This window comes from Toxorhynchites rutilus, chromosome 2 (assembly GCF_029784135.1).
Source record: "Toxorhynchites rutilus septentrionalis strain SRP chromosome 2, ASM2978413v1, whole genome shotgun sequence".
Lineage (NCBI taxonomy): Eukaryota > Metazoa > Arthropoda > Insecta > Diptera > Culicidae > Toxorhynchites > Toxorhynchites rutilus.
This window is the reverse complement of record NC_073745.1, coordinates 297,491,948-297,517,499: the sequence shown is the minus strand read 5'-3', so window position 1 is coordinate 297,517,499 and position 25,552 is coordinate 297,491,948. Positions and strand designations below refer to the sequence as shown.

Here is a 25,552-nt window from a genome sequence, read left to right as displayed (position 1 = left end):
TTCAAAGTGTCGTTTGTCCAACAAATTAATAATCTCAAAGTTTGTATTGCATATGGGATTGTGTCTGTTGAATATGAAAATGCAGGGCGAATGAACTTAATTAAAAACTTCCACCTATGAATCGTGTCATGATTTCAAAAACGGCTTAGTTGTGAAAGATCCTGTAACAAATATCTTTAGTTTAAGTTAACATCGATAAAATGAAGAACATATTTTAACATTATTCTTTTGAAAAGAGATTATTCTCATGATTCTCTATAATAAGCTCTTTTAGGCGACGAAATCAATTAACTACAAAAAATAAAGAACGTTGAATAGCTTTTCAAAAACTTTTAAGGCTATTAAGGCTCGATTCTTTTATCCTCAATCTTAATTCTGGGTAATAGGGACTTGCATGGAAGAGGATAAGACGATCATGATGGCAATAGGACAATTTTCTACGATTTATGTGATGATTTCAACTTTCCCAATTTGAACAGGGCCGCGTATAGTAAAACCTCCGGCACGAGCTATCCTTGTGCTCGAAATCACCATCATTAGAGTATAGCGATCACTTGCCTAATCAAGTGTGGCCCGTAATCCACTGAATAGTCTCGAGTTCTTTTTGGCCTCACAAGGATTATTGATTGCAAAAAAAAAAAGGAAACGACGGAAACAAATACACATATCTCGTTAAAATAATATCGATACATTCTAAAAATCCTAAAATTTTGAAAAAATTCTTGCATAATTATTTGTTTGATAAGCAAAAATGAGCCCTACCTTGAAATTTACCCTGACAGTTGACTAGAAAGGATTTTCTGGGAATAGCGAATATGGAGGCATGAATAACGTTACGAATAACGTTACGGAGGCTGCGACGTTAGTCTTGGTTGGGTCTGTCCCAAAACCTCCTTCAATATAGTAGCGTAATTCCAGTCTCCATATTCGCCAGACATGGCCTTAATAAGAATATCTACTGTATAATGAATGTGCAATGTCGAGGAATTGAAATTATCACCCTCACAATTTGCGATGCGGGGTCTTCCTAGCGCGAAGTTCAATCTCAGAACCACTTTATTGGTCTCCTAATTGGACTTTCCAAAGAAAGAGGCCTATGAACTTCATAATTGGCACATTAATTGATGAAAACAGGACTGGGCTGTCGAAGACACGACCGCATCGTTAACGTGGGACTACCAACTTATTGTGTTACATTCGCCTTACTTCAATTATCGTTTTCGTCATTAACTTAGGAAGGAACGAAATTTTATAATTAATTCTTTAGAAGATTTTTTTAGGTAGAACTGATGCGTGACTCTGTTGTATCTTCAAAAACAGATTTTAATTTTCATATTAAGTCTTAGCATCAGCATATGGTGTTGACTGACGCTATCTAGTGTGTAACTGAAAAAAATATGTCACTGTGTCAAAAAATGTATACCTCTCGTCTGATGCAATGTGACATGCGCGGAACTGACCCCATGTAAGCTGGACCAAGCAACAAACACTACTTTTCAGAACAAAATCTCCTTGACTTGGATTCTTGATCATTCCGGAATTATCGGAAGACGCTGCCACACAAATGGGGGGGGGGGTGTGCTGCCATACACTCGAGGTTTTAGGGTGCAAAAAATGTTTCTATGGTGGTTCGACACTTCTCCCCCTCTCTAAGGGTGGGCTGCCATACAAATGAAACATAAATTTCTACATTACTCGAGAATTTATCGAGCAAATGAAACCAAATTTGGCATTACGGTGGTTAGACACTCCACCTCCCTCTCTGACGGGGGAACTGCCATACAAATGAAAAACAAATTTCTGCATAGCTCGAAAACTAATCAAGCAAACTAATCAAGCAAATTTTATACGAAAATTGTGTTTTAAAATGTTTTTATATTATAATGGTAAATTTAAGTAGGAATATCGATAGTTCTCGTTTACATAATCTCGTCACTTACCTCAGTGAATCCTGATTCTTACCCGTGCCCGCTAACAACTATCCCTGATAATCGCAAGGAAACCACACTACAAAGGCGACCATTCTGGCCGCGAATATCATACTAACATTCCTTCCCTTCCCCTGGTAACTGTAAAGACGTAACCGGCATCATTATTGACTATTGACATGGTTTGCTACTCCCAAGCGTCATTTAGTGTGTTCTTTGTGTAATTTAACTGGTTAAGGTCAATCATGGAGAGGAACTACGAAGTATAAAGTCTACCCAAACTCACGCCATGCCCTGTAAAGTACTCGAAAATTCAAATCGGTTACGCGCAAACAAATGTTCACATTTGATTCATGTTCGCTACAGACACTAACACTGACACAAAGATACTTTGAATGGAATGATATTGAAAATTGTCGTCAGGGTTGCCAATACTATTTTGAAATAAATTTAAAAAAAATGGAAGAAAACTGCATCCCTAAAACCTGTTTATTTTAGGAAAATAGGCTATCCCCCTTATTCTACGCGGCGAGTGACGTGAGATAGCAAAGTTCCTCGCTTCATTGTGGAAGCTACATTATTTTTCAACTTCTTTTTGATACCCGAGTCGATAACATATGAGGACAAGACTTGAAACCTCAACTAGTGACAAACTATAGTCACGCCATTCGCCTACACGAATGCAGTGACTTGAGCCATCTCACCTCATTCGCCGCGCGGAATAAAGAGGTATGATTTATTCAAAATGATTTGATATAGACTTCGAAGATTGTGCAGTGTCGGGCGTGATTGTCAGAGAAGGAAGCAGTAAACCAAGAAAGCTTAGCTCCCCAATCATTGGGATATTTTCGAGCAGCTTTTTTATGGATTTTTAGTTTTTCGTTAACAATCTGCAACAATTAGAATGAATTGATTTTTCGCGCAGAGAGAACAAATAAGATAAGCTACCGGTTGTGATTCAGTGTTACATTCATCGTCATCATCCCAACTATCGATAGCTTCGTTTGGATTCTATTGCAAACCATTTAGGGCAGTATCTGAATGTTTATTTCTGTCATCGCTAGACCCGAATACACCTTGGAAATAATCGTAAACTGCTGAAAAAAAGTAGAACACAATTTTTTAACATCTCTATCATTGGATTCCAATTTTGTACGTTAATAATTCGGTTGCTGTTCTGGCTGGAGTGAGTTTCTATTATCGGTGGTTTGAAGCGCTCGAGATGATCGAGCTTTAACGGAAGGAGACGTTGTATCATTGATTAGTCCATTACTAACTCAATTAGCTTTCTTTCCCTTGTCATCACATTCACAACATGAGATCTCGCAACGTAGTCGTGATCGTAAGACGCTCTAACTCCTTCATAGAAAAAACGATAGCCATAATTGATCGATGTCAGTAGGTCGGATCTCTCTTCCAACGTGGTAGTACTCCATACAAATTTTGTATGACATATTATCACGAAGAAAGAGAGATCCGATTTACTTTTATCGATCGAATCAGAAATGATTTTGGTTGAAAAAAAAATCAACATTTGTCATTGTTCAATTTTTTTTTCAGAAGTACAGTTGAATAGATATTAATTTCACATACATGGTTTTTGAGGAAGTTGAATAAGTTTCCAGCATTTGTGAAAGCTTTTCGTTTTACCATTTTCGACAAAACGCCGACGAATTGGACGAAACGGGAGAAACCAAATTACAACTCGCCTCGCAGGTCGCAAAAGTCCATGAGGCAGATGAAAGACGACTGCAAAAACAGTATATTTGCACTGCACGCACTGCGCGCTAATCGTATTGAATTCGAAAGTGTAAGCAGGAGAAAAATAATGTTGATTTGAGAATAGAAAATGGAGGGAGGAATAATATGTATAATTGTATACATTGTCAATTTGTTTTACATAAAATAGGTAGATCTAAAGCACACACATAAAAAACTGGATAAAACTGGAAGTTTTTAGGATTTCACTGTTTGCCCGGATAGAGTAAAAACTAGAAGATTTCAGTTCAAACTGAAACATTAGCAACCCTGATTGACGCAATAGAGAAGAGTGTATAGGTAAATAGGAGCATTGTGTCGTTACAGGGAAAGGTTGCTATCCGCGATGACACGAATACGGTGTCGACATCTGGATGCGACATTAGTTTTCAACAAGCAAATTACTCTCTATTGACGAATTTACGTTGGATTTATAACCAGATGTCGCAGCGAGTAAAATGAGGATGTTTTGTTTTTTTGGTATGAAATTCGTTCAAATTTTCTAGAAAAATCAGAATTTATCTTCAAATTTCCCGGTTTCATGTATTATTTCCACGCTGAAAAGGTTAGAAAATCATCTTTTTACAATGTGCTATGTACATTACGAGGAATGGTTTGTTATAAGTATTGTAACTTTAATTTTTTTCAACTAAGTAAACGATGAATAGGGCGTTTTGTGCTAAAAATACTGCAAATTCTTCTCGTATCGGCCCCTACATAATCAATGATATCAGCCAATTTGATGTGATATCGATTTCATCGCAGTTATCCATAGTATCAATAACCGGTATGCATTATCAAACATAAAATTTTCGAAGATTATCTATGACTTTGGTCAAATCGCGTGTTGAAACCATCGTAAAAATACAAAACTTCCTTACCATATACTGACGACATTCAATGGCTGAAATGAATCTAAATTGAAATAAAATGAATAATCACCACCGAATCCTGCTTTTCAGTGCGTAAAATAAACAAACACCCTCACTTTTGTGGTTTTGAGCTCTAATGTAGATGTCGCATGAGCTGATTCAGCTTTGCGTAAATTCGTCAATTGACGAAATTACGTTGGATTTACAACCAGATGGCGCAGCGAGTAAAATGAAGATGTTTTGTTTTTTTGGTATGAAATTCGTTCAAATTTTCTAAAAAAATAAGAATTTATCTTCAAATTTCCTGGTTTCATGTATTCTTTCCACGCTGGAAAGGTTAGAAAATCATCATTTTACAATGTGTTATATACATTACGAGGAATGGCTTGTTATAAGTATTGTAACTTTAATTTTTTTCGCTAAAAATACTGCAAATCCTTCTCGTATCGGCCTCTACATAATCGATGATATCAGCAAATTTGATATGATATCGATTTTATCGCGACTATCCATAGTATCAATAACCGGTATGCATTATCAAACTTAAAATTTTCGAAGATTATATATGACTTTGGTCAAATCGCGTGTTGAAACCATCGTAAATATATAAAACTCCAACTTCTTACCATATACTGACGACATTCAATGGCTGAAATGAATCTAAATTGAAATAATATGAATAATCGCCACCGAATCTTGCTTTTCAGTGCGTAAAATAAACAAACACCCTCACTTTTGTGGTTCGGAGCTCTAATGTAGATGTCGCATGAGCTGATTCAGCTTTGTAAATTCGTCAATTGATTCATTTCAGCCATTGAATGTCGTCAGTATATGGTAAGAAAGTTGGAGTTTTGTATATTTACGATGGTTTCAACACGCGATTTGACCAAAGTCATAGATAATCTTCGAAAATTTTATGTTTGATGATGCATACCGGTTATTGATATTATGGATAACTGCGATGAAATCGATATCACATCAAATTGGCTGATATCATTGATTATGTAGGGGCCGATACGAGAAGAATTTGCAGTATTTTTAGCACAAAACGCCCTATTCATCGTTTACTTAGTTGAAAAAAATTAAAGTTACAATACTTATAACAAACCATTCCTCGTAATGTACATAGCACATTGTAAAAAGATGATTTTCTAACCTTTTCAGCGTGGAAATAATACATGAAACCGGAAAATTTGAAGATAAATTCTGATATTCTAGAAAATTTGAACGAATTTCATACCAAAAAAACAAAACATCCTCATTTTACTCGCTGCGACATCTGGTTGTAAATCCAACGTAAATTCGTCAATTAGCCATCTTGCCATCAGCCATCTTGGAAGTCTACTGTGTTTTGTTTGTAAACAAAACACAATACGGTTGTGCCCAAGCTCGCTCGTGATCAGTCTGTCTCTTTCACACTTCAAGGAAAAAATTCCCCTTCTGCTTTCTTCCGTACTGTTTTCATATACCGCTCCCCTAACCAACTTAGTGACGAAACGGCCTCACCTAGTACCATAGACCCGTCTTGGGTTAGGCAATTCTAAATTGTTAAAAAAATGATGTTATTGAATAGTTTAAAGTACATTGTCCTGATCTCAACTTAATCTATTTTTCTTTTTTTTTCAATATTCGCACTAGCACTTACCAATATGGTATAAAATTATCTTCAGACAAAATTTTCGCATGAGATTACGTTTCCGTTTCCGTTTCCAGTTTCGTTTCCGGTTTCGTTTGTGCATGTGTTTTTCTACCATCGCCCTAAAACATACTTGGTCTTGCTATAACACTTGTCTAACTCAATTCCTTCAACTTCATTTCCGGTCTATTAGTACCGTTTTCAACCAACCGGAAGTCACCATCATCGTTTCCAAAATGGCATCGGAATACGATGTTCGACTTCCGCTGTTATAGTCCTTTCATCCAAATTTCCGCTCATCCATTACCTATTAGGAGTGTATGTTATTTCTGGGCAATTGGGGTTAGAATCGCCGCAAAAAATTGGAGACCGCTTCAGGACCATCGGAAGGTCGGTTTAGGACCACCATTTTTGAAGGTGTCGAAAAATGAGACTTCCGATTTGACCTCTGTTTTCCCCTATTTAGCATTTAGCATTAAGCATTTAGCACTCATGAGCCACACCGACCAGTATAGAACATAGTTTAAGAGTTATAGTATTCGTTTCAATGCCGAAGTTGCCAAAAAACGAGAATTTTATGTGATGAATGGCCGTTGCAATTGTCGTTCTCTGAGTGTAGAATTAATTTGAATCATAGTGTCTCACGTTTCAATTTGTTCCTAAATAATATTTCTGGTATAATATCAATAATAAATAGAATCATGGCAGAGTTCCGACGTTCTTTTCTTCATATGGAGGGAGATATGAAGACCAGCCTAAATGATAAAAATTGTTTTTGTACAGATTCAATTCTGTCTTTGTGTGAAGTAATATAGGAGGACCATACAATACTATAGTATTTGAGAATTGACCTGACGTATGTAATATACAATGTTTTTATTGTGTACGGATCGTAGAAATGGTAACTAAAGCATTTGATGAAGCTCAACATATTATTTGCTCTATGGATGATTGTATTATAATGATCAACGAAGGGTAGTTTTGAATCTAAGACCACGCCTGAGTCTCTTACTCGTTGACATCTACTGATGGGTTGATTTCCCAGCTTAACATAATTGTTCAATGGTGTTCTTCTTCTTGTAAAAGTCATCAAAGTGCATTTACTAACATTGAGCAGTAATAAACTCTTAGTGCACCAATTATAAACTATGTTAACTTCATTTTTTAATGTTTGAGAGTCTTCTTCATACTTTATTTCCATATACAGCTTCATATCATCTGCGTAGATAAGTGCCTTAATACTATAAAGAAAAACGCAAACGTCATTAACAAATAAAATAAACAAAAGTGGCCCCAAATGAGAGCCTTGGTGAACTCCGGATGTAACAAATATTGGTTTTGAAATTTTCCCATTAAATCTTACCATTTGCGTACGGTCAGTCAAATATGATTCTAGCCATTTCAATAGCTTGACTTCTATCCCTATTTTTTTAAAGTTTAAGAAGCAGTAATGGTATGTCAACACGATCGATCGAAAGCCTTACTAAAGTTAGTGTATAGAGCTTCAACTTGATTACCATTATCCATTGCATTCAAAGTGAATGTGACAAATTCCAGCAAATTTGTTGTTGTTGATCGTCCTTCAAAAAAACAGTGTTGCTTATTCGTAATTCGTGTCTTTAGTTGTTAAAAAAGTTTTTGGTTTATTATTGCTTCAAAGAGTTTTGGAATACAAGAAATAATTGCTTTTCCACGATAATTTCTTCCATCGGATCTATTACTATTTGAATATTGGTAGAGAGTTTTTACATATTTTTGGAAACCTTTCTGATTCCAATGACTTATTGAAAAGTCTGATTCCAATGACTTATTGAAAAAGTGGATGAGTTAATTCAGATGCTATTTTTTTTTTAAACAACATCACATGGAAATTCTGGAAGAAATAAAAAGAAGTCACGATCTCGGTCCTCCTCAGCTGTTACAATATAAACTTCTTGAAAAATGTTGCAAAGAGGTTACAATTTTTTTTCTAGGTCATTCCCCACGGTATCGTCAAGGCATGCGTGATGGAAAACCATTGCTTTTCAATTTTGTTTTTATATAATTAAAAAAAAACTTTTCGGGTTAAACTTTATGTCCGACTCTGTTTTTAAGTTGTAATCTTCAAAAGCGCTTTTAACAGTTGAGTTGAGCTGTTCGTAAATGCTCGGATATTTTTCGAGATTAGCGTCAGATTTATATTTCTTATACATTTTATGTGCCTTCTGTTTTTTTTTTATTTTTTAGATTCTTTATGTTATAGAATGTTTGATAGCTGTGTGGAAAGCTTTATTTTTCCAAAGCAGAGTTAATGATTCAGTCACACAAAAATCTTCGGTCATATTTGTCAACAAGAAATCCAAGAAGCATTTCTGTCGATTATGAACATTGTTTATTTGATTCAACCCAAGACTGGCTATTTTATCAAAATTAAAAAGTCTTATTGTCACCAACAAATGGAAGCAACATAAATTCATTGTCAAAATCAGTGATAAAGTCCGCATTTCGTTGATCGAAATCTCCGTATATATGGATTTTTGATTCTGGTGCCAGGGAAAATAAAATATTTTCAGCAACTTCGAAGAATTTCTCATAACAACTATAACAACAACGAATTAATAGCAATAAGGACGCCGCCTCCCAATTTTTTATGGGATTTGAGAAGATTACGGTCATCTCTGAAGACATTAAAACGATTTCCGAATATCGTTTTGTCTCAAATTCCGAACACTTCAGCTTTTTTGGCCATTAAACAGTGTCTCATTACTCAAAATGGTACTTTTTCGCGAAATTAATGTGGTTTTTGGATACAATAGAGCTTTTTCTTTCATTTGGCTACTATAAAATAAGTTTAAAAATTCATATTCATGGTGAAAAACTGACAATATGTTTGATTACATTTGTCTCAAATTCCGAACACCCAAAACGCAATTTAAAAAAAATCATAACTTTTGAGCTACTAGACCGATTTAGATGATCGATTTATCAAATCGAAGCGAATTAGCTATTCTTCTTTGGAAAAATATAACACTCCCAAAAATTTGGATATTGTGATTCGAAACTTGATTCAAATTCCGAATTTGCTAACACAAACATTTTATCGCTGGTTTTGACAGTCACTTTTTTGCAAATGCTTAGTATTTTAAGTTATATACAGTATCGATACCTGCGAATGATGTTAAAATGCAGCCTACACCACAAAGAATTTCAGGGTATTTATTATTCAATTATTGAAAATATTAAAGTTCAGTAAATTTACATTTAAAAACTAACTGTTCAGAATTTGATACAAAACGGTACTTACTCGATTCTAACACTATCATCCCAACTTGTCTCTGTTGCCTACCTACTCACGTATCTTATAGCACAAACAGAAACGTATAGTTTTGGCAGGTAAGCAAGTGAACAAGCCTTCCATATTGGGGAAAGGAAGAAAAATGATTCCCTGACAAACCTCTAGGTGGATTTGTCGTGTTCGAACTTGATTTAAACTAGATTCTTTTTTACGCGATTTTCTTCCGTGAATTTTTAATGCGATTCTCTCGAAGTTAAGCGTCACGAGTTTTACGCGATGTTTACGAGTGTTTTTTGCGCGCGCGCATCAATCGCGTAGAGAACGAATTCAGTGTACTGACAACTATTTGCAAGTATTGACAGTACACCAATGCCCATTCGCGATATCGAAAAAGCTCGACGCTCTGGAAGGTTAGTTGAAACTGTTTTTCTGAACTGTGAAGCCGAGAGGGCCGAAACAAATTCAAAGGCGGTATTCTTCGATTAACAAGTAACTAGAGTTCGATTAACCCCTTAGCCTACAATGTCAACGGGTCACGCATCGAGAAATTTCTCTACTCTACTGTTGTAAAACTGTTGAAGCTTATCAGGAAGAGTCTTGTATTTCAATGCAAACGGTCGTGGATTGAACGCAAAATGAACCACCACACTTCTGCAGCAAATGGTATTATTCAATGGAGACGCATGATGTTCGTCCACACAAATTGATGCTTCGATCTCCTCACCACCTTTTCAACTGTCCACAAAAATCATCTGTTGAGCACACGTTTATCCCACGAACAGGCAACGATCGAACTCAAGTGATATATTTTCCGTAATTAGTTTTTCACGCACTGAGACATGCAAAAGTTGCTATTGTGAAAAGTTAGCCTGAAAAAAATGCTTGGATAATGTACAAAAAGAACTTGGTTCCATGACCGAGTGGCTCGCCGGGTTTCCGGTGGCCGGTTTGATTATTGTTTTGGCAGAGAGGTTTTTCAAAAGATTTATTTTTTCGATTAGCACGTGTAAACGCGTATTCTTGAATTTGCCCCAAAACAATAAATTAAATGCGTGTCATACAGAAATCTCAACCGCCAATCCTTCAAACACGGATATCGGTAAAACAAAGTATATAATCAATGAACGTAGATCTATTGTTAAGGAGAAATGCATGTAACCGATAAAGGCTCAGCATTGGTTTTTGCATTATCAGGCACAAAGAGTTATCCTAATGCCTGCATTTTATGAAACTATGGTTCTTCCGATAGCCGTTATGATTTTTGGAAAAATCACGATTTGCTAACCACAATAGTTGACGTCCATAATTACATTGAACCCTACACTGTTCTTGATGCGTTTTCCGTTCAGCCCCCATCAAGAGCGCTTGCACAATATCAGTGTCAGTTCCAGATCCCAAAGATGTGCATTATATTAAAATGAAATAGACGAATTGCATGGCAACCCGACTGGCCATTAGCAGCAACATCTTAGTTTGCAGTGAAACCGCGGTTGTAATAGACATTGGTCATTTAAGCAACTTTGCATATTGGAATTTGTTCGAAAATAAATTAGACTACTTTTTAATAGGGCCAAATTTTTTTTCTTTATTTTTTACCCAAAACCTAAAACAGTTACGAAATTCTGGTCAAAGGATGAAATGTAGGAAAATGTTTAAATTTTTATAAAAATGCAAAAAATGTTTAAAGAAAATTACGATGAAAAACAAATTATTTCAAAAATTTAAATTCATTTTTCTCAAAAAATGTATCTTTTGAAAATTTCTCAGAAAGTTATATAAATAGCGTTACAATTTCCCACAAGACACTCATACATTACAGAGGAAAAGTTTTTCGAACAACAACTTTTTCATATTTTCCTTGAAAAAATTACTTGTTTTACACTTAACATTTTTGTGTTTAAATGCTCGCGTTTGCCATGTTCTTGACATGGAAAAAAGTTTGCAGAACATGTAGCTCGCGATAAATTATACATAACAATGTTACGAGTTAAACATTAAAAGCAATCTTTCAAAAAACATTGAAAAGTTGTTGTTGGTAAAACTTGTTCCCTGTAAAAGTGCCCATCTTCCGGTGTATGAGTGAATTCATATCTCATCATATTCATATCTATTTTGTCAAAATTAAAAATAACATATTTTTGCGAAAAATGAATTTTAATTTTCAGAATATTACAAAAAAAAAATTGTTTGATATTTTTCAATGGAAATTTAAATAACTTCCTACATTCCATTCCCTAACTACATTTTGCTATACACAACAGTTAACATTTATGAAGGGTAGGTGCACGAAAGCATTTCACTCGGATACAACACAAAAATCATTGAATCGCAGAAAAATCGAATAGTCTAGATCCCATTGCAGAGTATATACGTTTACCCGAGAACGATGCGTGGAGAGCGCCAGCAGTAACAATGGAACATTTAACTGGCCCGAATCAGAATCCAATCCATCAAAGTGCCCTTTAGGGAAACTCAATTGTTTCGTCCTTCAGCAGCCTGCCGAATACATATCGAGGTCATGTTGCTGCCCTCTAGTAATTGTTCTTTTTTATTCATGCACAAACCAAACCAGTTCGGTATACACCTATTTCGGAAGCAAATTGCCATTAGAATAACCAATAATCAACCAACAAAAAAAACAACAACCGAGAAAACCCAGCTGAAATCAATCACATAGCTCGGTGCCTACAGTTTCCCCCCATTCCCGAAGTATTATAAGTCTCTAAGTGAAGCCATTCATTCCGATCACATTTCATGCTGAAAAACTCCATTATCAAGTGGAGAACAAATAAATAATTTATGTGGGAATAATTCCATGCAGAAAAACAATGAAGCGGTGATCCTTCCCAACGCGGCTCCGTTTCAATCGCAGTGGGGCAACCCCAACCCGACATAACAGTGCCATGTTTTGCGCCCATTCCGCACATTCTTGGCAGGTTTGGGAGGGCAGGACGCTACTACACATGTACCCTCGTTCCAGCTCTCACTCCAACTTTTTTTTTTCTTGGCAACCGAATCAGCCAAGAAAACGCCACTGCTTTACATGCCACGCCACATCGGAATATGGGTTTATGTCTACGCGCGCACACCACGGGAAACAGATAGCGCGGAGAAGCCCAGTGGGAAAGGTTATGTGCTTCGGAGCGAATCGTGAGAACAATATCGGAGCTATTGCCACACGGAATAGACAAAAATTATTTGATATCGAGCACATCGAAAGACCGATTCTTTGTTCGACCGACAGAAGCTTACAGAGACACGTGCACAAATCGGAGTGCCAGCCAACATGGAAGCTGTATTTTCCCGTATTCTAAAGATGCTTTTTGGTCTTCCATTTTCTCGCTCTGTGAATGCAATGGGGAAGCAGATGAAGCAGCTTCACGGCAGGCTTATCTTGATGACGATGATTGAAAAAGGTTGGTTGGTATGGTTGCAACCAAAAAGTGAATGCGAGCGAAAATGATTGTCTGAAATATGAAACGCCTCTGTTGAGCGAATTGAAAATTAAATCCACTGTGCAACTACTGGCCCCACCTCACGGAGCTCCATCTTCTGCCCGCCAGACATGGTGGCATTTTACTTGCGAAACTGGAACACAACGAGCGTTATAAACATAGCTGGAGACGTAAATCCGATGCAATTCATGTCAATGACAAGCTCTTCAGTTGACTACTGGCGGCAAAGAGCGCACAGAATTCCCTGCTGTTCCTGGCACGGCTCCTCGTGTATTTTCCCCCCATTTTATTTTTTTTTTTTACTTTTAAGCGCTCCAAGAAAAGGGCAAACAAGAAAGTTGATCAAATAGCTCGGAGTGGGTGGGCTCGAGTGAGTCCGTGTGGAAGGACGGATTATGTGTGTGCATGTTCCCTTCAAAGAAAACCTCTGAAATGGGATATGCACATTGCGTCGTCGTTCGTTCGGTGGTCGGATTTTCACTCTCTCTCTCTCTCTCTCTCTCTCTCTCTGTGTGTGTGCGCCCTCCCAGATTTGCTAGTTACGCTTCCTTCCGTTTGCACTGCGTTTCAGATTATCCAATCACGTGATTGGGGAAGGTTTATGAGGGCAAGGCACATTTGTTGCTGCTGCTATCGGGTTCTTGCCCCAGAATACACATTCTTTCAATAATGGTAGCGGAGAGGAAACGCCAACAGTTTCAGATTCGCTGGGAAAATATTTGTGCATCATTGCATGGGCAGGGCATTGTGACTGCGTTGTGAAGCGTCGTGAGCAAGAAAATGCAATATGTACTACTACTATCATTGTACCAAAAAAACTACGCATCATGAAACCATTTCATAACGAAAGGATTTCGCGCTAGCTCGTATATGAGTTGGCAGCCCCCTCTTTGAATTAATTGAAACTTCGAGAGTGTGAATATATAAGCTAATTAAAATCATGCATTTTCTCAACATTGATATAACTCAAATTTGACAACTCACACACGATAATGTATCGTATGAGTGACTTTTTGCTAATTGCATGGATTTCAATAAAAAAATAATTGGAAGATCCAGACAGTTTTAATCATTGATGAAGATGACGATGGTCCCGCCTCCTTTTCCTACAGAGGTTTGAGCAAGATGAGTTATCTAAAAGATAATTTATTTATTTTTTCTCAACATTGAAGTCAGTTTAGCAAACCCAAAAAAACGCACTGATTTTATTCACAGATACAATAAGTTAAAAAATTTGCAATGTCAAAAGACAAGCCAATACTCAGTCATGTCCGCCACAGAGCCGATACGTTCCCGACGAGGCCCTTGCAGCCAAGTGGTCCACCAGAGCACAAGTTCAGACGCCAGCCTTGTTTTGGATTGACTATGAATATCCTCATTCAGAGAAATCGAGAAAATTTCCTTTACGAAAAAATCCTAGACCGGCACTTAAAAATCTTTCAATTTAATATCCTTTATATATGTGCCACTCGCGCGACGCTCGGACTAGTGTTGTAGACTACCTTTATTTTTTTTCAACTAATCTAAATATATATATCCGTAGAACTTCGTAGTTCTAGTTGTATTCATTGTATCGAGTCATACTATAGCTTGTTGGAAAGGTATAGTCGTTGACAGTGTTTTGTTTGGTTAAGTCGTTCGTGAGCTATAGTGTCGCAAATATGGAGAAAAATAAAGAGAAATTCCGACATATTTTACAGTACTACTATGACAAAGGAAAAAATCATCTCAAGCTGACAATAATATATATATTTATATATATATATATATATATATATATATATATATATATATATATGTATATATATATATATATATATATATATATATATATATATATATATATATATATATATACAGGTAAACTTCGATATAACGTACATTTCACTTTCAAAATTGTACGTTGTATCGAATTGTACGTTATATCGAAGCATAATAAAGTACTCACAAACGTAGTCTATAATACATTACATTATTGTGTTGCTGTTTTAGTAAAGTTAATGAATAACTTCAATCAGAAGACGAAGCCAGCCTTTCTCATGATGTTTCCCTTCGTACTGTTGATTAAAGCTTGATTCATTTAGAATCTGGAATTACAAAACCAGCTGTATTTCGAAATTGATTGAAGGTACAAAACTTGTTTTAGCATCACAATACAGATAGTTCATTGTTCTATCAGAAAAAAAAATATTGAAAAAAAATTTTCCTTTACACTTTGAAAAGGTGTACGTTATATCGAAGTTTCCCTGTATATATATATATATATATATATATATATATATATATATATATATATATATATATATATATATATATATATATATATATATATATATATATATATATATATATATATATATATAAATGGATTTCTGTCTGTCTGTTTGTCTGTCTGATTCTTATGGGCTCGGAAACTACTGAACCGATCAACATGAAAATTCGTATGTAGGGATTTTTGGGGCCGGGGAAGGTTTTCGTAATAGTTTGAGACCCCTCCCTCCTTTCTAAGGGGGCGCTACCATACGAATGAAACACAAATTTCTACATTACTTGAGAATTAATCAAGCAAATGCAACCAAATTAGGCATCTGGAGATTTTAGGGTGCAAAAAATGATTCAATAGTGGTTAGCACTCCTCCCCCCTCTCTAAGGGGGGCTGCCATACAAATGAAACACAAATTTCTGCGTTACTCGGGAATTAGTCAAGCAAACGAAACCAAAGTTGACATGTGAAAGTTTTAGGATGCAATTAATGTTTCTATGGTGATAAGATACTCCTTCCCCCTCTCTTAGAGGGGGCTGCCATACAAATGAAACACAAATTTCTACATTACTCTGGAATTAATCAAGCAAATGAAACTAAGCAATAAATGTTTCTATGGTAGTTAGACTCTTCACCCCCCTCTCTTAGGGGTTGGGGGGGGGGGGTGGTGATGGTGAAGGCTGCCATGCAAATTAAACACAAATTTCTGCATTACTCGAAAATTAATCAAGCAAATGAAACAAAATTAGGCATATTGAGGTTTTAGGGTGAAATAAATGTTTCTATAGTACTTAAACTCTCCGCTTCCCTCTGTAAGGGGAGGGCTGCCATTCAAATTAGACACAAATTTCTGTATTACTCGAGAATTAATCAAGCAAATGAAACCAAATTTAGCATGTGGAGGTTTTAGGGTGCAATAAATGTTTTTACGGTGATTAGATACTCCTCCCTTCTCTCTTAGGGCGGGCTGCCATACAAATTAAACGCAAATTTCTACATTACTCCGGAATAAATCAAGCAAATGAAACTAAATTAGGCACATTGAGCTTTTAGGGTGCAATAAATGTTTCCATGGTGGTTAGACTCTCCACCCCTCTTTCTAAGGGGGTGGAACACAAATTTCTGCATAACACGAAAACTAATCAAGCAAATGGAGCCAAATTTGGCATGTAAAGGTTTTACGGGGCACGAAACGTTTCTATGGTGAATACACTCCTCCTCCCTCTCTAAGGGGAGCTGCCATACGAATGAAACACAAACTTTTGCATAACTCGAGAACTAATCAAGCACAATTTAGGATGTTAGGGTTTTTGGGTAAGAGAAATGTTTCTGTAATGGTATGACACCCCTTCCTCCTCTGGAATGGAGAGGGAGTTCCATAAAAATATTACACATATTTCAACCAAAAGTATTCCAACCACACATTGAATATTTTCGGAAAACTCTGAAGGAAAAAGGGAAATTAAATTCCCATATGTCCTACAATTACATAGTGACAAGTGCCGTTAGTCCATTTGATGTTTGCGCTAGCAAAATTGATCTTTGTTCGAAACTGGAAATGGATTTTAATGTGATTAAACGCACTATATCTATATCTATATCTTTCTCTATCTATACCAAAAAAATGGATCGCCGGATGTGTTGATAAGAGTAACTTGAGAAAGGAATTATCCGATTTAGGGTTGTCATTATTCTATCATATTTTCTGTATAAAACATTTATTCCATGTTATTTGCAAGTGGTTGAAAAATCTTGAACGAGAATTGTGTCTGAAAATAATCTGATATTATAATGTTGAGTTTTGTTAGAAGTACTAGGAATTTTATAGTAAAAGATGAATTCAACACGGTCGAATAGAAGATCAATCAATGAACAGTTCTGCGATTGGACCCATTAACTTTCCATAGTAAGAAAACTTGAATGTTTGAAGGTATTGATAACAAAAAACAAATTTTGGGCGGGACGAAGTTTGCCGGATCAGCTAGTAATGATAATAAAATTCATGAATTGAAATGTAGTTAAGATGCAATATACTCATTTCTTCTAATAAAGTGCTGTGTACTGTCGACGATAAATACTTTTGCATCAAAAGCTAATCCATCAAAGAGATATTGGGGTATCCCAAGACACTAATAAAATAATCGGTTTCGGAAACATTGAACAAATTTTCAATTCGAAACACAAAAAGTATGTGTAATCGTTGGAAATCATTCAGTGTAGATGTTTGTATCAGGGCTCAGCATAGTCACAGTCAACTGAGGATAGTCGGCTGACTAACCGACTGACTATATCCGTAGTCAGTTAGTAATGGCTTTTGGCTTCTTCACGCAGTTTCTCCACCAAAACGACTGAACATCGGGCGTTTAGTCGCTTTTTCCCTCTACCAACTCGACTATATCAATTCATTCTTACCAGTCAAATTGTCCTCATTGCATTTTGAAGTAACTTTCGCCAAAACGAATTCGTTCCTCTCTCTCTTTCCCATGTATCGTTATGCATGCATCGATGTTTAAGTTCACACGTGGTTTGACAAACGCTACAGGTGAGCTAGATTTTTTTGTATCGTACACGAAAATTACTCACACATATAAAATAGCGTGCTGTGTGTGCGCTATTTTGCACGCCTAATACTAACTAATACTAACGCGAGTTCGTTGGTTTGAGTTCACGATGTGTAGAAAATAAACCGTCCATTGATGGGGTAACTACTTTTTTGCATCAGGAATCAAGTTTTCGTTTCTCTTTATATGGACGTACAATAAGATTGCATACGGGGGTACAACATTAGTGTCAGGGGGAAATGGAAATGTGGATGGAAGTCAGTTGAATGAAGATGCAGATTTGTATTCATTAGTCGAGTCAATTAAAATAACCACTGACTGGACTAGTTCATCAGTCATCCTTGCTAGTCAACGCTAGTCAATTCATTTCCTAGTCAAGTCATTTTTTGTTGGCGGTGACTGCTGAAGCAACTCTAGTCGAAGCGGAGCTACTGGGAGTAGAGTCGGTCTTCATTTTTCACCGTCGAAGATTTCGGGCCCTGGTTTGTTTTGATATCAATGTACCTTAAGCTTGTAGTGGTCATGTTTAACATGTTTCACTATACAGCGCGGACGCGATTATATACAGTTCTCGATTTCTTTTCACTGTATATAATCGAGTCAAAGAAAAATATTTTTACTTTTTGATTCATCCCCTTTTTTTATCCCTTTTGTTTATTTTAGGCTCATTAGCATTTTAGCAGTAACAGAGCCGAATTTTAATCGTGTACATGTCACATATTTATCATATCTATAATTAGCACATTACACAGTTGCCATTTTTCGGCGTTAGAATATTCCCTTCTATACCATTGCAAATGGTACATATTTACACAGTAGCCATTTAGGCGAAAGAGTTTTCTATCTGTTCTTCCATTATCCACAGTTAAGACTGGACAGCGGAGACAGTCGTTGATCCATTGTTGAGTTATTTATAGAACAGCAGCCCGATATTTCTGCAGAGCAGAGCAGTTGTATGGATGAATCGATCTTATTTCGACCGTGGATCGATCTCCATCGCTGATGATTGTTGCGTGGACGTAGTTATTCTGTAACAATACAAAGATGGTCAATGGGGGCCCTGAGTTTTGAACTCACGATCGATCGCTTACTAAGCGAACGCGCAACCAATGTGGCTACGGAGACCCCCTTGATTCATCCCCTTAAAGTCAGAAAATACTTTTCTCATATGAAAAATCCTAATTATTTCAGAAGATGATATAGGATCATATTTGATGATAAAAATCCTTCTACGCATATGTTCGAATTCCAACAATGACAGAATTATTGAACCTTTTCTTTGTTTCGAGCCCTGTTTGCTTTAAACTGGCTCTAACTCAAAATTATGCTACGTAGGTCAATTCTGTTGCTTCCATTCGATAGATAAGAAAATTTTATACAGGATACAGTTATGAAACTTCCAAATTAATGGATTCAAGTAACATTTAAGAAGAGAAAAACTTCAAAGTTTGTGGTTTTTATTAATTCTATCCAAGAAATACATAATAAACATGAATGTTTTTATCAACCAAATTAAAGCTCCCTAACCACTCTACAATTTGTTCTTTGACATCCATCTTCTATCTTATCTAATTTCGCTGTAAAATAGTTTTAAACAATTCCTGGTGAATCTTCAACTGATGTGCACCCGTGGCCGAGTGATTAGCGTCCCACATTATCATGCCGGGTGTTCGGGTTCGATTCCCGTTCTGGTTGGGAGATTTTTCGTCAAAGAAAATTCTTCCGGCTTGCACTGTTGTCACGCGTATTCTAGAGCTTGCCACTCCAGAGTACATTCAAGGCGTGTTATTCGGCATAGAAATCTCAACCAAGTATTAATGAACGACGCTAGTTAATGAATACGTTGAGACGGCAAAAGTTCCACAGGGAACGTTAACGCCATTCTAGAAGAAGAAGTTCTTCAACTAAAATCTACCAAAATCACGATTTTCACTTCACTGTACTCGCAATAGCCAATTAACTTTCACTTTAACGTTGATCCATTGATTTTCTCTTGAAGTAAGTCATATTTGAAACATTTAAAAAAAAAATTTCGAGCTGCATATAATCGAATCACATATAATCGAATCAGATATAATCGAGTCTGTATATAATCGAGTCCGACCTGTATCACAATTCATTTACAAGTTAAACCAGTCTCCAGTCGACCTAATTTATTGAATTCTTTATCAGAGTCAATAACTCGTCATTTTTGATTAGTGTTATCAGTTTTTTTTAGCCATAGTGGCATTAGAGGCACAAATAAAATTATCCACAACGGTCACAACTTTTGCAAACTTTCATTCCCACGTGTCTCGAAAAGAGCAGCAATGATTCGCTTTTTCGTTTTTCAGAATCTTCATTCAACGAAATTAAGTTTGGAAACGCCACCTGCAATGCTGTTTTATGTAACAACAATGGGCAACTTGTTTTGACGATAGAAACTAAAACATTTGGAGAAACAGTTACCCGTTATACTGTACAATCTGTTGGAATTAGTTTTTTTTATCAATCAAATTATGTTTATAGATAAGCGATGGTTATATAACCGTGTGGTTAGTTCTTTAGAGCCTACCACACATAATGTGGTGATAGGTTTTGAGCCAAGGATTTTTTCACCAGAAGGGGTGATTTGGTGGGTTTTCACCCTAGCATTTTCACGGAATCGCCATAGTGTGTCATGTGTAATCGTTTTCGTAATTTTCGTTCAATATTATGAGACGCATATTTAGAGCATTCAAAATCTGTGTTAAAACATATACTTCTTTGATACTAAAAATCCTTGCTTAAAATGAAACATAAACAAAGACAAAAATGAGCGGTTTAAAATCGCTTAAGTCCTAAATACACATAATTTACGCGCAATTCTTCCTTCTGCAACACGCTCCTAATAACATCCGTCGAACGTGAGTGCTAGACCAAACCATTCATGGGTAACTCACGATTAAAGAGTATGTGTAGGAAGGATACTAATAGCGAGCCAACGCCACTCACGAGAACCTTCTAAGCTACATACTTTCCCCACCGTCCATTTTCAACGGCTTTGCATGGTTTGGTTGGCTCTAAACATTAATAATGCTCATCAATAGAAACCGAATTGCAAATAATAACCGTTCTTCTATCTGTACGCTCTCGATAAATGACCCATAGCATAAATGAGCAACTTTTGAAAGGATACGTAATTTCCGACGACGAAAAACAAACCAAGCGTGAGCCTAGACACAATGCGATTGAAAAAGTGGAAAATCGCTCTCTCCGACTTTCTCTTCAATTCTCCCGCTGAAATGGATACACACGAAACGCATTAGGCAGAAAGCTGAATGAATGAGTGATTCATTAAATGCACAGGATGTTCTGTTTTACAGAGAGAATTCCTTTCTGTAATGAAAATCGAAAAGTGTACGAAGGAACATGCCTTCATAGATTAATGTGGGTGGAAGGAGATAAGCTTTTCTTCAAATGACATTCACTGTTGACCTAGGCCACCCACTCTTGTTCTCCAACAATTGGCCCGGTGTATTGGCGAAATGGCATGGTTGTCAAACTTATTTATGTGTTTTTGGTCTAGAAATTCTTTTCACATCTCTTCTCACAGAAAAATATGTTTCGGTATCTGCATTCAGAATACGCTTTCTGCATACCGTGAAAAACGTGAGAATGCGACTTGTTGGCTATTAAGAGTGAAGTTTGGAGGTGTTTGAGCGTAATAAAAATACTAACTTCTTGCAGTATTTGATAATGTATCACACATTAATACATCACTTTAGAGTAAAAATGTCGAGTAGAAAAAATGGGTAGAAGCGGTGCAGAGTCCATAACGCAAATGCTAGTCGTATTTCGAAAATTTCACGTTATTTTCTCCTTGAGAAGAAAAGAACTACCAAAGGAGAATATTTTATGACGTTATGAATTGATGCTTTTGAAAGAATTTCTTCTCTATTGACAAGACAACTCACCATATCATAAAACGGTAGCAATGAGAGCAAAATAGCATGAATTGCACTTTGAATTCCGTTCCCATCTCCCATGCTGCATTATAAACTCCGAAGACGGAATGTGAGAAACGCACTCCTTCCATGCAACTATTTGTTTCGTCACAACAGAAATAAATTCCGAGCGACGATAATATACGTTCACAACAAGATATAATGTTATTGAAATAAATAGCCACAATGTGCTGGTTTTGTAGTTTTCAATATCATCCATCTTGCAGGTTGATCTTTGCCTCCGCTCTAGCTTATAATATGGGTCATTGGAAAATATATCTTTCTATATACAATTAATCTACTTGTTCGTTATCAGGGTGTGATGTATGCGTTCTATTCGAAGGCATACTTTGTATGTAAAGTTGAATTCGATTTAGAATCTAGTGTTGGCTTGAGGAGTCCTAAAATCAAGGTGTTTTAATCAATCAATTAATATAATAAAGGGAGTCAACCAGGTGTAAATCAGGTGTAATATAATTCTTATTTGTTAGTAAATTTTTATAATACACTCAACGAAATAAAAATAGCACCACCATGTTTTATGCACTATACCGTTTTGTCTCAAATTCCGTCAGGTCGTCATTTGTTGTTTTTTTTTTGACATCTGTCAACAATACCCAATTCAAAATTACAGATGTTCATTCAGCCTCAATTTTTCTCTCGTTTTTCAAAAAATAGTGACACAAAGCCTACGAACTACGATCTGTGGACATAATTGATTTTTTGCTATAAACTAAAATGTGTTCCGCTTCCCATTCGCATAGAATATCACTAAATGCTCGCGGCGAGCCTCCTATCGGAAATGTAAATTGCGATGTTATGAGTGATTCTGGAAACTTAAAAGTGGTAAATTTGATGAGAGATCAAGTCGTAGAAAAATTACACGTTGATAAAATAACCGTTTCCCGAGGTTCAGGAGACATGGGTTAGATCGTGAAGATTAGAAGATGGGTTTCTCATGATTTGTGCGACAGACAACAATAAAACCAAAAAACATTTGCGAAATTTGGGTTTCCAAATACAAACGAAGGTAATTTCTGCATCGGGTCGTGTTCGTAGTTGAAAAGTGGATATACACTCGACAAAAAAATTAGAGGAACAGAGGGCGAAGTCGGAAATTTTAAGTGGATTTTGACATGCTGTAACTTCGTGAAAAATCAACGCATATCGATGATATGAACATCATTTTGAAGCTACAACTTCAGGTATTGGAATATTTTATGTAGATATTTTTTATCTTGGTGTGTATAAGTATAGTTGGCAACAATATCGGGAAGAAATGATAAATAGGGTTTTCTCTGTTTTTTTTTCAAATATTTTCTGGACTAACACAATTTTTCAACCAGATTTCATTTGGTTCCTAGAACGTTCCTATAGGACATTCCCAAACAGAGTTATTTCATGGTTATTTTTGGGTGAAAAATTACTTCTTCGTATTTGATGATGAATTATTCAATAGGAAACCATCGCACCGCAATTCGAAAGATAGTTTTGAAAACTCAAATTAATTCTGCACAAGAATAATTTGTTACTTTGACAAAAAAAAAATATTTAATTTTTTTGCATCGATTTTAAAAAAAAGTGCAAAAAACGGAATTTTTTTGTGCTTTACAAAATCGACTGTTATTCTGCAAATATCGCAGTAAAAATCTACGTAAAATATTCCAATACCTGAAAGTTGTAGCTTCAAAATGATGTACACTAGGGTGCCAATAAAAGCGGTCATAGTTTGAGTTTTTTGAAAATCGAAAAATCACCCAAGAGGGAGTTGAAGAAAAATTTTGATGCCAAATGTCTTAAAATGGCATGAAACGTCGAGATCTAGTGTCATCTTGCAAAATTTATGTATGGTTTCGGGTGCCAATGAAAAAAGTTATCTCGATTTTTCATTCGGAACTTGCTACGAAATGTTAATATGCATGATAATATACCCTATGCAATATATCAGCTCATTCGGACTTCATTTACTGGTGTCGCAGAAGTTAAAATTTTAGTTTTTTTTAAACCGAAAAATCATGGTAAATCGGGGTTCAAAAAAATGGATGCCAAATGTTTTAAAACTGCATGACACGTCGAGATTTACAGTTATTTCAACAAAATTTTGTTTTGTCAAAAATCGATTTTTCAGGCGGGAAAACGGCCAAGTGCCAAAACAATTTTTTTTTGACAAAAAAAATGAGATAAGTATAAATCTCGACGAGTAATGTAATTTTAAGATATTTGGTATCAATTTTTTTTTGATTTTCGGTGTTTTTTCTTTTTTCAAAAAAACTTAAATTTTAACGTTTGTGACACCAGTAAATGAAGTCTTAATGAGCTAATATTTTGCATAGGGTATATTATCGTGCAAATTAACATTTCGTTCCGAATGAAAAATCGAGATAACTATTTTTATTGGCACCCAAAACCATACTTTTCGTTAAGAATTTCGAAAAAAAATGCGCGAAAGGAAGCTTGCTACCGGATAAACGAATCGGTGCTCTGATGAGGGGAATAGGATAAGATAAGTTTGTGCTGTATAACTTTTCCCTGTTTTTCATGTTTAATTTTGTATTGACCCTAAAGGTCTGTAGGTCTTTCAGATTAAACGCTCACGCAAAAACATCGAATACCTCCTAATAATTTTTTTTCGCTCCGTCGATGGTAACACTGCATTCCCCACTTCGGGGCGATAATATTTGGCTACTCATTCAGTCTGATCGAAAGGTTTTTAGTGCCAAGATGTACAATTTACAAGAACGTGTATTTTCATGAAATCGTATTACTCGGGCAACCGAAGCCGTAATGAAACTTTCTCCTCTTATGGTAAGAATTTCAACATTTCTCGTCGTCGATTACTTCCTCTGGGGGTACGTGAAGGACCGTTGCTATGCTAACAAGCCTCAAAATTTGGAGGAACATGAAGAAGAAATATCTCGGATTTTCAACAGCATCGAAGTCGTAATGTTAGAGTTGTGCATGAAGAATTTTGTTCCCCGTTTAAAACGCGTTATCGAGAAAAGAGGTGGTCAAATCGAAAATGTCCTAAAATGAGATTCATTTTCGTTTTTTAAAAATAAAAATCGGTTCACTTTTGTGGTAGTTATAAAAATTGGTTGCGTGAGCGTTTAATCTAAAAGACCCTGTATATACTGTTATGCCTTCACATCAATTGTTATTGTTGCATCTACCAAATATACTTTGTAAATAGAAACAAAAATATTTTTTTAACCATTCAGTTATGAGATACCCTTGACACCCTCAACAATGAAAGTCACAAATAAAATATGTGGCACATTTTACAGTTTTTCTTTGATAAAGACGAAAATGCAGGTCGCTGAAATTGTGAATCGTGTTTATGGTGCCGATACTGTGATAGTAATAGTTTTTATTTATTTTTTCAGTGCAGTACATTGAATTCAGATATCAGACTGTCAACAATGTAACCGTTTGAAGCCAGCGATTGAGCAGGAAAGGCCAGAATTGCCCTAAAGAAGAGGTGTTGTGTTCCATCATTACAGCGCAAGTCACCCACGTCTATAGTGACTTGTCAAAATCTCTGCAAGCTTAGTTGGGAACGATTTGGAACCTTACATCTTTTCCTCGCAAAACATCCTGAGTAATAAGAAATTGGGATCAAGAGGAGATTGTGAAAATCGATTATTACAATTTTATTGCCAAGAAGAACTAAAACTTCTATGATAGAGGTATTATGAAGCTAGCTTTTAAATGGCAACAAATTATACAGCATTATGGTGCATATTCGAAATCGGAAATGTTGCTGTTCGGGTTAAAAACTATTTGGAAAATAGAGGATGGGAGATTCTGATTTACCCGTATTATAACCCAGACCTTGCCTAT

At 36.1% G+C, this 25,552-nt stretch overlaps 1 protein-coding gene across 11 annotated transcripts in view; it reads left to right on the top strand.

The window, feature by feature from the left end:
* LOC129771754 (potassium voltage-gated channel subfamily H member 6) overlaps positions 1 to 25,552 on the top strand; it is a 405,800-nt gene that overhangs the window by 223,074 nt on the left and 157,174 nt on the right. The window lies entirely within an intron of this gene.